The sequence below is a fragment of the Zalophus californianus genome, chromosome 1, assembly GCF_009762305.2.
Source record: "Zalophus californianus isolate mZalCal1 chromosome 1, mZalCal1.pri.v2, whole genome shotgun sequence".
NCBI classification, from domain to species: Eukaryota; Metazoa; Chordata; class Mammalia; order Carnivora; family Otariidae; genus Zalophus; species Zalophus californianus.
This window is the reverse complement of record NC_045595.1, coordinates 140,231,622-140,243,665: the sequence shown is the minus strand read 5'-3', so window position 1 is coordinate 140,243,665 and position 12,044 is coordinate 140,231,622.

The window sequence follows — 12,044 nt, the reverse complement described above, 5'->3', positions numbered from 1 at the left end:
TTCTTACTGTATATTATCATGGTAGATATCTTTTTTTAATTCAATTAGCCAACTTATAGTACATCATTAGTTTCAGATGTAGTGTTCGATGATTTATTAGTTATATATAACACCCAGTGCTCATCACATCATGTGCCCTCATGGTAGATATTTTTGTTTATTTTTCTTTTGCAACACTTTATAGCCTGACCAACATTTATGTATTTGGGCATCTCTCCCACTGAGTTCTGAGCTTCTGGAAGTCAGAGTAAGTCTTTTTAGTTTTGTGATTCTTTCAATAATCATCAACATACTCTATTTATACTTGCTGAATTAAAACAAAATTTTGTATTTCTTTGATTTTCTAAATTTTTTAATCTTTCCTATCACTGAGGTTCCCAGAATAAAATCCTTATGCCCACATAAAACATAACATTCCACAGAAATACATCTAATAATCTTGAGTTGATCTCATATGTAAAGGCTTTTGATTCTCAAGCAAAAATCTAGGACCATATGTGTGTGTGTGTGTGTGTGTGTGTGTGTGTGTGTGTGTCCAACAGGAAGAAAGATGAAGTTTCAGAACGTGGAGTAGGACATAATTAGCACAAGGACACAAGATTCTTCATCAAAAATAAATCTGTATTTGGTTTCAGAAAAAAAATTATTCTGAACTCAGTGATGTGGATTAGTTTGCAAATTGTGCCTCAGTCACCCAAGTCCAATGTCCCTTTCAGTGCCAAGCTCTCTCCATCAGGACTTATCAGTAAAAGCAGTACACAAGAATAGGTGTGATGCTCGGCAAGGTGAAGGAAGTGGTTACTGGAATTATTTTTCCCAATGTGATGATCTGAAATCCAGATGCAGGGACAACAGAGACAGAAATTTAGAGCTGGGTAACTAATCAGAGAATAAAAAAAAGGGGGGGGGGAAGAGCTAAGGCAGGGCAAGGGTGAAGAAATGGACAAGGATTAAAGAAAGCAGGCAACCAGAGGAAGATAGCAATGAAGTTGGAAAAGCTAAATCTTTTAGAAATGGAAAACCTATTGAGTACTCATTTTGAATTAACCCATAAATACCTTGTTGGGTAGAGGAAAGACTCTTGAAATAAATTAAATAAATCGGAATCAACTGTAAATGCTGCACACATAAATGATAAATGAACAAATGCATGGAAAAACATCTGGATCAATTTACGTCTATAATTTTAAGTAGTGTCATCATACTTTATTCTTTCAACCCTCTGCCATCCTCTTTGGGCAGACATGTCTAATTTTCTCAAATGTAACTGGGCTCCAGCGCGCACACACACACACACACACACACACACACAGTTTCTTCCTTTATGAGACCTGTTTACGGCTAAAACATTCCCTCTTACTCCTGCCATGTGGGTCTTTCAGCTGAGCCCTTGCAATAGTCAATGACTTTCTCTAGTAGGACCCAACTCAGATCTATAATGAGGCTACGCTCACAGCTCTGACATTCCAAAGAGCCCGGGAATTGAAGCAAAATTAAATGCCAAGTCTGTAAAACAAAATGAAACAGACTAAATCCCCTTGGTCAGTTAACATTTGCAAAAACGCTGTCAGTAAGTTATTAAGCAAACACTATTTATTTGACCTTCACGAATTGTATGTGAAAGGCAAAGGTAGGACTGCTTATCATTTATCCTAAAGTGCATCTCACTAGCTGGAGTTTGAGCATCCTTTCTGAATATATATAAATGACAGGGGTTAGGTGTAGGAAGGAGAGAAACAGAAATACAGTCCTTCACAATAAGACATAAGGTGTCTTTGAAAGTTTTGTAAGCATATGCCCCTATTTATAAATAAATATACATACGGTCCAAAGACCTATAAATCTAATGCTATCAAAATTCATTTAACCATATCTTACTTTGCTACCTTCATTTTGAAGATGTCAAATGCTAAGATAGACTTAATTAATCTTTGCTTATATTCTTATTAACAATGCTTAAAATTAGAGCAAATATAATATTAGAACTCTGCATATACTATATGTAAAATTTAAAAAAAAGTTATTTAGGTATTGCCTTTAAGCCAAAAGACTCTTGTTTATTTTAACAACTGCTATTGTTTGTTTGTTTAATAAGTGAGTGTCAACTGAAAAATTAAATCTATTACGTGATGTGCCTAGATCTAGCTAGGTAAGTCATTATCTGAATATGGGAGCAAATTCGCAGATCTTGCATGCTGAATTCCATGTGCTACATGAATTAGGTTCAACCACAAGAGGATTGTTTTCCAAACAGATGGCCAACAACATGTCCAGTCCTGCAGAGTAATGAAGAATGGAGTGTTTCGGGATGTTAGAAAGGTCAGGAGGAGAAGGAAGTAAACAGTCAGCTTGCCACTCCTTTAGATTGTATCCTCCGTAAGCTGCCAAGTTTTTCTGAACTAAAGCAATTCATAATCCTTATTGATAATTTACACATTTGGCCTTGTACACATTAAAGATCTCCAACTCTACCAAAGTGGAAACTATCAAAAAAAAAAAAAAAGCTACTTTCAGTGTTGGTGGGAAAAGAAAGAAAGAAATCCCTATTGTTGCTCCCAATGATTCAAGGCCCCACAACTCTCATGGTAGACCAGACTAGATTTTTGGTGTCTGGAGTTTTTTCCTTGCTTTTTGATCTCTCTAGAACCTTCCTATGTCTGAGTTCCATGATTCTATGAGATATAACCTAACGAGCTCCAATTCTGCTGCCTAAAATCCCTACTCTTACTTTCATCACCCATAAGGGAAGACAAGCATCTGAGAGAGCCCCTGAGAAGTTTCTTCTTATAAAAGGAATAAAAAAGGGAGAGTCAGGTGTTTCTTAACAAGTAAGGCAGGGCTTTAATTGCAGGGGAAATTTTTAAGGATTTCTCAAATCCCTTACGAGACTATCAAAGAAATACTCTGCCTGTCTTGTATTTTTAAGGTATGGGTGCGTTTTGGACTGTCATGTATGTTCTATGTTATGGATTGATTCTGAAGAACAAGTAATATATTTTCTATACCATTCTTTGGTTCTGAAGAATTTATTCATAAAGAAAACATGTTGCCTGAGAACTTGTACTAGATATTGAACAATCAAAGATGACTAAGAGTCTGTTCTCTAGGGGCTCACAATCTACCCTGAGCACAGTAGCTTTAGGGCAATGTACAGTAGTTAAATACCAGGCATTACAACTATATTTGAAAATATCTACTCCTCACACTTAAGAAGTTCAGAAAAGGTAAGTCTCCTTAGAAATTTAGGCTAAAAAACAGAATTAAGTCAACATTTCTCTCCTTAAGCTTGTCAAGCAGATTAGGAGTCAGGGACCGCATTTCTTTTTCCTTTTTTTTATCCAATAATTCTTTTATTAAAAAGACAGGAATTGTTCCTCTTTTAATTACTGCAAATATATATGAGTATATACAACATATGTGTAATTTAAAGAATAGTTGAAAAAATGCCCATGACCCCCTGGCTCTGCTTATGAATTAGAATATCACCAGATGCTCTAAAGTCTCCTGTGTGATCCTCCCAGATCACCTTCTTCCCTCCTCTGTACTATTCTGAATTTGGGGTTATTCATTCTCTCATTTTGCTTTTGTAAATGTACTTCATATATATCACTAAATAATGCATTGCTTTGTTTTTGCATGTTTTTGACTTTCACATAAATGGAATCATACTCTATTCTTTTTTTTTTACCCATCACCAGGCTAACCAATCCCCCCCACCCCCTCACCTCTAGAACCCTCAGTTTGTTTTTCAGAGTCCATCGTCACTCATGGTTTGTCTCCCACTCCGATTTGCCCCCCTTCATTCTTCCCCTCCTACTATCTTCTTCTTCTTCTTTTTTTTTCTTAACATATATTGCATTATTTGTTTCAGAGGTACAGATCTGTGATTCAACAGTCTTGCACAATTCACAGCGCTCACCATAGCACATACCCTCCCCAATGTCTATAACCCAGCCACACCATCGCTCCCACGCACCCCCACTCCAGCAACCCTTAGTTTGTTTCCTGAGATCAAGAATTCCTCATATCAGTGAGGTCATATGATACATGTCTTTCTCTGATTGACTTATTTCACTCAGCATAACACACTCCAGTTCCATCCACGTTGTTGCAAATGGCAAGATCTCATTCCTTTTGATGGCTGCATAATATTCCATTGTGTGTGTGTGTGTGTGTGTGTGTGTGTGTGTGTGTGTGTGTGTGTGTGTGTGTGTGTACCACATCTTCTTTATCCATTCATCTGTCAATGGACATTTTGGCTCTTTCCACGGTTTGGCTATTGTGGACATTGCTGCTATAAACATCGGGGAGCACATACCCCTTCGGATCCCTACATTTGTATCTTTGGGGTAAATACCCAGTAGTGCAATTGCTGGATCATATGGTAGCTCTATTTTCAACTTTTTGAGGAACTTTCATACTGTTTTCCAGAGTGGTTGCACCAGCTTGCATTCCCACCAACAGTGTAGGAGGGTTCCCCTTTCTCCACATCCCCACCAAAATCTGTCGTTTCCTGACTTGTTAATTTTAGCCATTCTGACTGGTGTGAGGTGGTATCTCATTGAGGTTTTGATTTGGATTTCCCTGATGCCGAGCGATGTTGAGCACTTTTTCATGTGTCTGTTGGCCATTTGGATGTCTTCTTTGGAAAAATGTCTGTTCATGTCTTCTGCCCATTTCTTGATTGGATCACTTGTTCTTTGGGTGTTGAGTTTGATAAGTTCTTTATAGATATTAGATATAGATATTAGATATTATAGATAATATCTTTATAGATATTAGATTTATCTGATATGTCATTTGCAAATATTTTCTCCCATTCTGTGGGTTGTCTTTTGGTTTTGTTGACTGTTTCTTTTGCTGTGCAAAAGTTTTTATCTTGATGAAATCCAAATAGTTCATTTTTGGCCTTGCTTCCCTTGCCTTTGGCGAAGTTTCTAGGAAGAAGTTGCTGAGGCTGAGGTCGAAGAGGTTGCTGCCTGTTGTTCTCCTTCAGGATTTAGACGGACTCCTGTCTCACATTTAGGTCTTTCAACCATTTGGAGTCTATTTTTGTGTGTGGTGTAAGGAAATGGTCCAGTTTCATTCTTCTGCATGCGGCTGTCCAATTTTCCCACCATTTGTTGAAGAGACTTTTTTCCATTGGACATTCTTTCCTTCTTTGTCAAAGAATAGTTGACAGAGTTGAGGGTCCATTTCTGGGCTCTCTATTCTGTTCCATTGATCGATGTGTCTGTTTTTGTGCCAGTACCGTACTGTCTTGATGATGACAGCTTTGTAATAGAGCTTGAAGTCTGGAATTGTGATGCCACCAGCCTTGCTTTTCTTTTTCAACATTCCTCTGGCTATTTGGGGTCTCTTCTGTTCCATAAAAATTTTAGGATTATTTGTTCCATTTCTTTGAAAATAGTGGATGGTATTTTGATGGGGATTGCATTGAATGTGTAGATTGCTCTAGGTAGCATTGACATCTTCACAATATTTGTTCTTCCAATCCATGAGCATGGGATGTTTTTCCATTTCTTTGTGTCTTCCTCAATTTCTTTCATGAGTATTTTATAGTTTTCTGAGTACAGATCCTTTGCCTCTTTGGTTAGATTTATTCCTAGGTATCTTATGGTTTTGGGTGCAATTGTAAATGGGATCGACTCCTTAATTTCTCTCTCTCTTGTCTTATTGTTGGTGTATAGGAATGCCACTGATTTCTGTGCATTGATTTTATATTCTGCCACTTTACTGAATTCCTGTATGAGTTCTAGCAGTTTTGGGGTGGAGTCTTTTGGGTTTTCCACATAAAGTATCATATCATCTGCAAAGAGTGAGAGTTTGACTTCTTCTTTGCCGATTTGGATGCCTTTGATTTCTTTTTGTTGTCTGATTGCTGAGGCTAGGGCTTCTAATACTATGTTGAATAGCAGTGGTGATAGTGGACATCCCTGCCGTGTTCCTGACCTCAGGGGGAAAGCTCTCAGTTTTTCCCCATTGAGAATGATATTCGCTGTATGTTTTTCATAGATGGCTTTTATGATATCGAGGTATGTACCCTCTATCCCTATACTCTGAAGAGTTTTGATCAAGAAAGGATGCTGTACTTTGTCAAATGCTTTTTCTGCATCTGTTGAGAGGATCATATGATTCTTGTTCTTTCTTTTGTTAATGTATTGTATCACGTTGATTGATTTGGGGATGTTGAACCAACCTTGCAGCCCAGGGATAAATCCCACTTGGTCGTGGTGAATAATCCTTTAATGTACTGTTGGATCCTATTGGCTAGTATTTTGGTGAGAATTTTTGCATCCGTGTTCATCAAGGATATTGGTCTGTAATTCTCCTTTTTGATGGGGTCTTTGTCTGGTTTTGGGATCAAGGTAATGGTGGCCTCATAAAACGAGTTTGGAAGTTTTCCTTCCATTTCTATTTTTTTGGAACAGTTTCAGGAGAATAGGTATTAATTCTTCTTTAATATTTGGTAGAATTCCCCTGGAAAGCCATCTGGCCCTGGGCTTTTGTTTGTTGGGAGATTTTTGATGACTGCTTCAAATTTCCTTAGTGGTTATAGGTCTGTTCAGGTTTTCTATTTCTTCCTGGTTCAGTTTTGGTAGTTGATACATCTCTACCAATGCATCCATTTCTTCCATGTTATCTAATTTGCTGGCATAGAGTTGCTCATAGTATGTTCTTATAATTGTATTTCTTTGGTGTTGGTTGTGATCTCCCCTCTTTCATTCATGATTTTGTTGATTTGGGTCATTTCTCTTTTCTTTTTGATAAGTCTGGCCAGGGGTTTATCAATCTTGTTAATTCTTTCAAAAAACCAGCTCCTAGTTTCGTTGATCTGTTCTACTGTTCTTTTGGTTTCTAGTTCATTGATTTCTGCTCTGATTTTTATTATTTCTCTTCTCCTGCTGGGTTTAGGCTTTATTTGCTGTTCTTTCTCCAGCTCTGTTAGGTGTAGTGTTAGGTTGTGTATTTGAGACTTTTCTTGGTTCTTGAGAAAGGCTTGTATTGCTATATACTTTCCTCTTAGGACTGCCTTTGCTGCATCAGAGATTTTGAACAGTTGTGTTTTCATTTTCATTGGTTTCCATGAATTTTTTAAATTCTTCTTTAATTTCCTGGTTGACCCATTCATTCTTTAGTAGGATGCTCTTTAGCCTCCATGTATTTGAGTTCTTTCCGACTCTCCTCTTGTGATTGAGTTCTAGTTTCAAAGCATTGTGGTCTGAAAATATGCAGGGAATGATCCCAGTCTTTTGGTACCAGTTGAGACCTGATTTGTGACCTAGGATGTGATCTATTCTGGAGAATGTTCCATGGGCACTAGAGAAGAATGTGTATTCCATTGCTTCGGGATGGAAGGTTCTGAATATGTCTGTTAAGTCCATTTGGTCCAGTGTGTCATTTAAAGTCTTTATTTCTTTGTTGATCTTTTGCTTAGATGATCTGTCTATTTCAGTCAGGGGGGAGTTAAAGTCCCCCACTATTATTGTATTGTTGTCATTGTGTTTCTTTGCTTTTGTTATTAATTGCCTCATATAATTGGCTGCTCCCATGTTAGGGGCATAGATACTTACAATTGTTAGATCTTCTTGGTGGATAGACCCTTTAAGTAGGATATAGTGTCCTTCCTCATCTCTTATTACAGTCTTTGGTTTAAAATCTAATTTGTCTGATATAAGGATTGCCACCCCAGCTTTCTTTAGGTGTCCATTAGCATGGGAAATGGTTTTTCACCCCCTCACTTTCAATCTGGGCGTGTCTTTGGGTATAAAATGAGTCTCTTGCAGAAAGCGTATCGATGGGTCTTGTTTTTTAATCCAATCTGATAGCCTGTGTCTTTTGATTGGGGCATTTAGCCCATTTACATTCAGGGTAACTATTGAAAGATATGAATTTAGTGCCATTGTATTGCCTGTAAGGTGACTGTTACTGTATATTGTCTGTGTTCCTTTCTGGTCTATGCTGCTTTTAGGCTCTCTCTTTGCGTAGAGGACTGCTTTCAATGTTTCTTGTAGGTCTGGTTTTGTGTTTGCAAATTCCTTTAGTTTTTGTTTGTCCTGGAAGCTTTTGATCTCTCCTTCTATTTTCAATGACAGCCTAGCTGGATATAGTATTCTGGGCGGCATATTTTTCTTATTTAGTGCTCTGAAGATATCATGCCAGTCCTTTCTGGCCTGCCAGGTCTCTGTGGATAGCTCTGTTGCCAATCTAATGTTTCTGCCATTATAGGTTACAGATCTCTTCTCCCGAGCTGCTTTCAAGATTTTGTCTTTGTCTCTGAGACTCGTAAGTTTTACTATTAGATGTCGGGGTGTTGACCTATTTTTATTGATTTTGAGAGGGGTTCTCTGTGCCGCCTGGATTGTGATGACTGTTTCCTTCCCCACATTAGGGAAGTTCTCTGCTATAGTTTGCTCCAATATACCTTCTGCCCCTCTCTCTCTTTCTTCTTCTTCTGGGATCCCAATTATTCTAATGTTGTTTTGTCTTATGGTTTCGCTTATCTCTTGAATTCTGCCCTCGTGATCCAGTAGTTAGTTGTTTATCTCTCTTTTTCTCAGCCTCTTTATTGTCCATCATTTGGTCTACTATATTGCTGATTCTCTCTTCTGCCTCATTTATCCTAGCAGTTAGTGCCCCCATTTTTGATTGCACCTCATCAATAGCCTTTTTGATTTCGACTTGGTTAGATTTTAGTTCTTTTATTTCTCCAGAAAGGGTTTCTCTAATAACTTCCATGCTTTTTTCAAGCCCAGCTAGTATCTTTAAAATCATGATCCTGAACTCTAAGTCCGACCTCGTACTAATGTCTGTACTGAGTAGGTCCCTGGCAGACTGTACTACCTCTTGTTCTTTTTGTTGAGGTGATTTTTTCCATCTTGTCATTTTGTCCAGAGGAGAATAGATGAATGAGAGAACAAAATGCTAACAGGGTAACAATGTCCCCAGAAAATATACTCTAAACAAATCAGAAAAGGCCTGAAACCAGGGGAAAAGAAAGGGAAAGAAAGAGAAAAAAAAAGAAAGAAAAAAAAAGATAAAAATCAAAAACAGAAGAAAACAAACAAAAACAGAATATGATCAAATATGATCAAGCTGGTGCATAGATCAGTGCCACACACTAGATTGTGGGTGTATTTTGGTTTGTTAAAAGAAAGTGCCTCCCAAAATTTTAAAGAAAGAAAGACTTATATATGTACAAAATGAGGGTTGATACGATGAAGGGATGGAATATGACTGTAATGATGAAAATTATAAAAAATTTTATAAAAGGAATTGATAAGAAGTTGTTTGATAAAAGAAAGAAGAGGATTTAAAAAAGAAAAAAAAAGAAAGAAAGAAAAAAAGGGGGAGAGAATGTGATCAGGCAGGAGAGGAGAACAAAGCCATACACTGGAGATTTAGGGTATATTTTGATCTGTTAGAAGAAACTGTATCTCAAAATTTTAAAGAGAGAACAACTTAGATATATATGCCAAAAATAAGGGTAACTACTATGAAGGGATAGAATATGACTCTAAAAATGAAAAATAAAAATGTTTTTTTAAAAAAGGGATTTATAAGATGTTGGTTTAAAAAGGGAAAAAGAAAAATTTTAAAAAAGACAGTTAAAAAAAATTAACTTTGAAAGACTAAAGAATCATGGTAAAAAAAAACCATGAATTCTATGAGCAGTATTCCCCTAGTGCTGGAGTTCCGCTGTTCTCATTGATTGGTAAACTTGGTCTTGGCAGGCTCTTCTCGCTTATCTTCTGGGGGAGGGGGTCTGTTGCCGTGGTTCTCAAATGTCTTTGCGGGAGGTGGAATTGCCCTCCCCCTCCCTTGTCGGACCAGGCTAAGTAATCTGTTTGGGTTTGCTCTCAGGAGCTTTTGTTCCCTGCAAGCTTTTCGTACAGCTTTGGAGGACAAGAGTGAAAATGGCAGCCTCCCAATCTCTGCCCCGAAGGAGCTGAGAACTCGGAGCCCCACTCCTCAGTGCGCCCCCAGAGGAAAGCAGTCAGTCACTCCTGTCTCCCCAGTCCCCAGTTCCCCAGAACACTCCGTGCTCACCGGCCTGTGACCGAGCATTTCTATCTCTGGCACCCGACTCAGTGTGGAGTCTCCAAACCCAGCAGATCCCTGCAGTGCACTCCCGTGCTGCTCCGCCCAGGGGAGGAAGGGGAGTCTCCCCGGATCTGCCACTTGTTGGGTCCCTGCTGGAGGAGCAGTGGCCTGACTGTGTCACCGATCACGGTTTATGACAACCCCGAGCTGAGAGCCCAGGCCTCAGCCCCGTCTCTGCAGCGGGCTTCCCTGCTCCGATACCTGGGAGCTCCGCCGCACTCAGGCACCCCCGGTCTTTCTGTGACCCCGTGGGTCCTGAGACCACACTGTCCCATGAGGTTTCCACCCCCCGCTTAGCCACTGGAGCGACGTCCCTCAGTGGAGCCGACTTCTAAAAGTTCCGATTTGTGCTCCGCGGCTCTATCACTTGCCAGAAGTGACTGATGGAGGCCCCCTCCCCCGCCATCTATCCTCCCGAATATCACCTCGGTTTTACTTCTCCGCACGTCCTACCTTCCAGAAAGTGGTCGCTTTTCTGTTCAGAGTTGTTGCTACTCTCTTCTTCGGTCTCCTGTTGAGTTCGTAGGTGTTCAGAATGGTTTGATCCCTATCCAGCTGAATTCCTGAGACCAGACGAAATCCAGGTCTCCTACTCCTCTGCCGTCTTGCTCCGCCCCTCGAATCATACTGCATTTCTTTTTCCTAAATAAGCCACTCCTAAAAATATAACATGTTCTTAAACCTGTATGCTTAATGGCATGATTCTTAAAATGTGTTTTTAATCATAAGTATGAAGTAAGAATTTGCTAGCCAATAGGTCAGTGACATTCTAGAGATGGAGGTAGGTTATGGATGAGCAACAAGGAACAAGATGCCTAAAGTCTCTCAAATACCCAGATTTTAGCCCCAACTCAGACATATGGTCATTATTTTAGGAAAAATATTTCACTACTTTTAGTCTTACTTTCAAAGCATGGGGAGGAAAGGAAGGAAGCTCTCAGATTCTTAAAAGTCTTATTTTAAATCGGTTTTCCTAAACCCTCCAGATGCCAAGCAGAGGACACTGAGAAATAGAGTTGTTGGGCCAGTAATGTCAGGGATGAAAGGGTAGAACAAAACCAAGGGTTGCATTTTGAGATTCCAGCAGATATCAGCAGGCACAGTGGGGTCTGAGATGTGGGTGGAAACACCAGTGGTAAGAAGGCTGATTCCAATAATCAGGAAGCAGGACGCAGGCCCTGGCGAGCCCATCAGATATAAGCCACCTGCCTCAGGTAGACTTTGATACCTAAGGCAGACCTTTGCCAATCCCAGCCTTTATGTTTCCCTTTAAGGAAAACAATGGAGGAAAGCTAATTTGCAGATAATTGTTACATGCCAAGGGCCATATTATGCACTTCCACAAATGCTAGCTCTTTAATTCCACTTTGCTTTTGAGGAAACATGTTCAGAGAATGTTGGTAAGTTGCTCCAGGTTTAGGGACCATGAAGGAGCCTGATGTCCATCCTGAAAGGGTCTGGTGATGAGCCCTTTGACTGACAGGGAGCCTTGCCCCTTTTTGTAAAGCTTTTCAATTCTTTGGGTTGAAAAGGAAAAAAAAATCTCTGAATTCTGTCCAAATGAAAGATCTTGCATTAACCAGGCTTCAAGTACAGCAAGCACTGTCAGGATGTGAGCTATGGGGAATTGAGGAAGGCTGAGATGGAGGGCCTGGGACCTAAAGATGAGATGGATGCATTTCACACTAGAGCAGATGCTCAGAGCCAAACAAAGCCCTCTGAGATGTTAGGGCAAACAGCTCAGGAGGTAGAACAAAAAAACAAAATACCGGTGACCACAGAGAGGCAGCAGCCCAGCCAGGTGTATGCTCAAGTCGGGGGCAGCAAGCATGTGGGCTCCAGTCTCAGAGAGTCTGGAAGCTGGCAACATAAACAACAAAGGAGAATGGCAGAAGGTTGAGGGCAGATGCCTGACATGGAACCAGGGTTCAGGAGTAGGC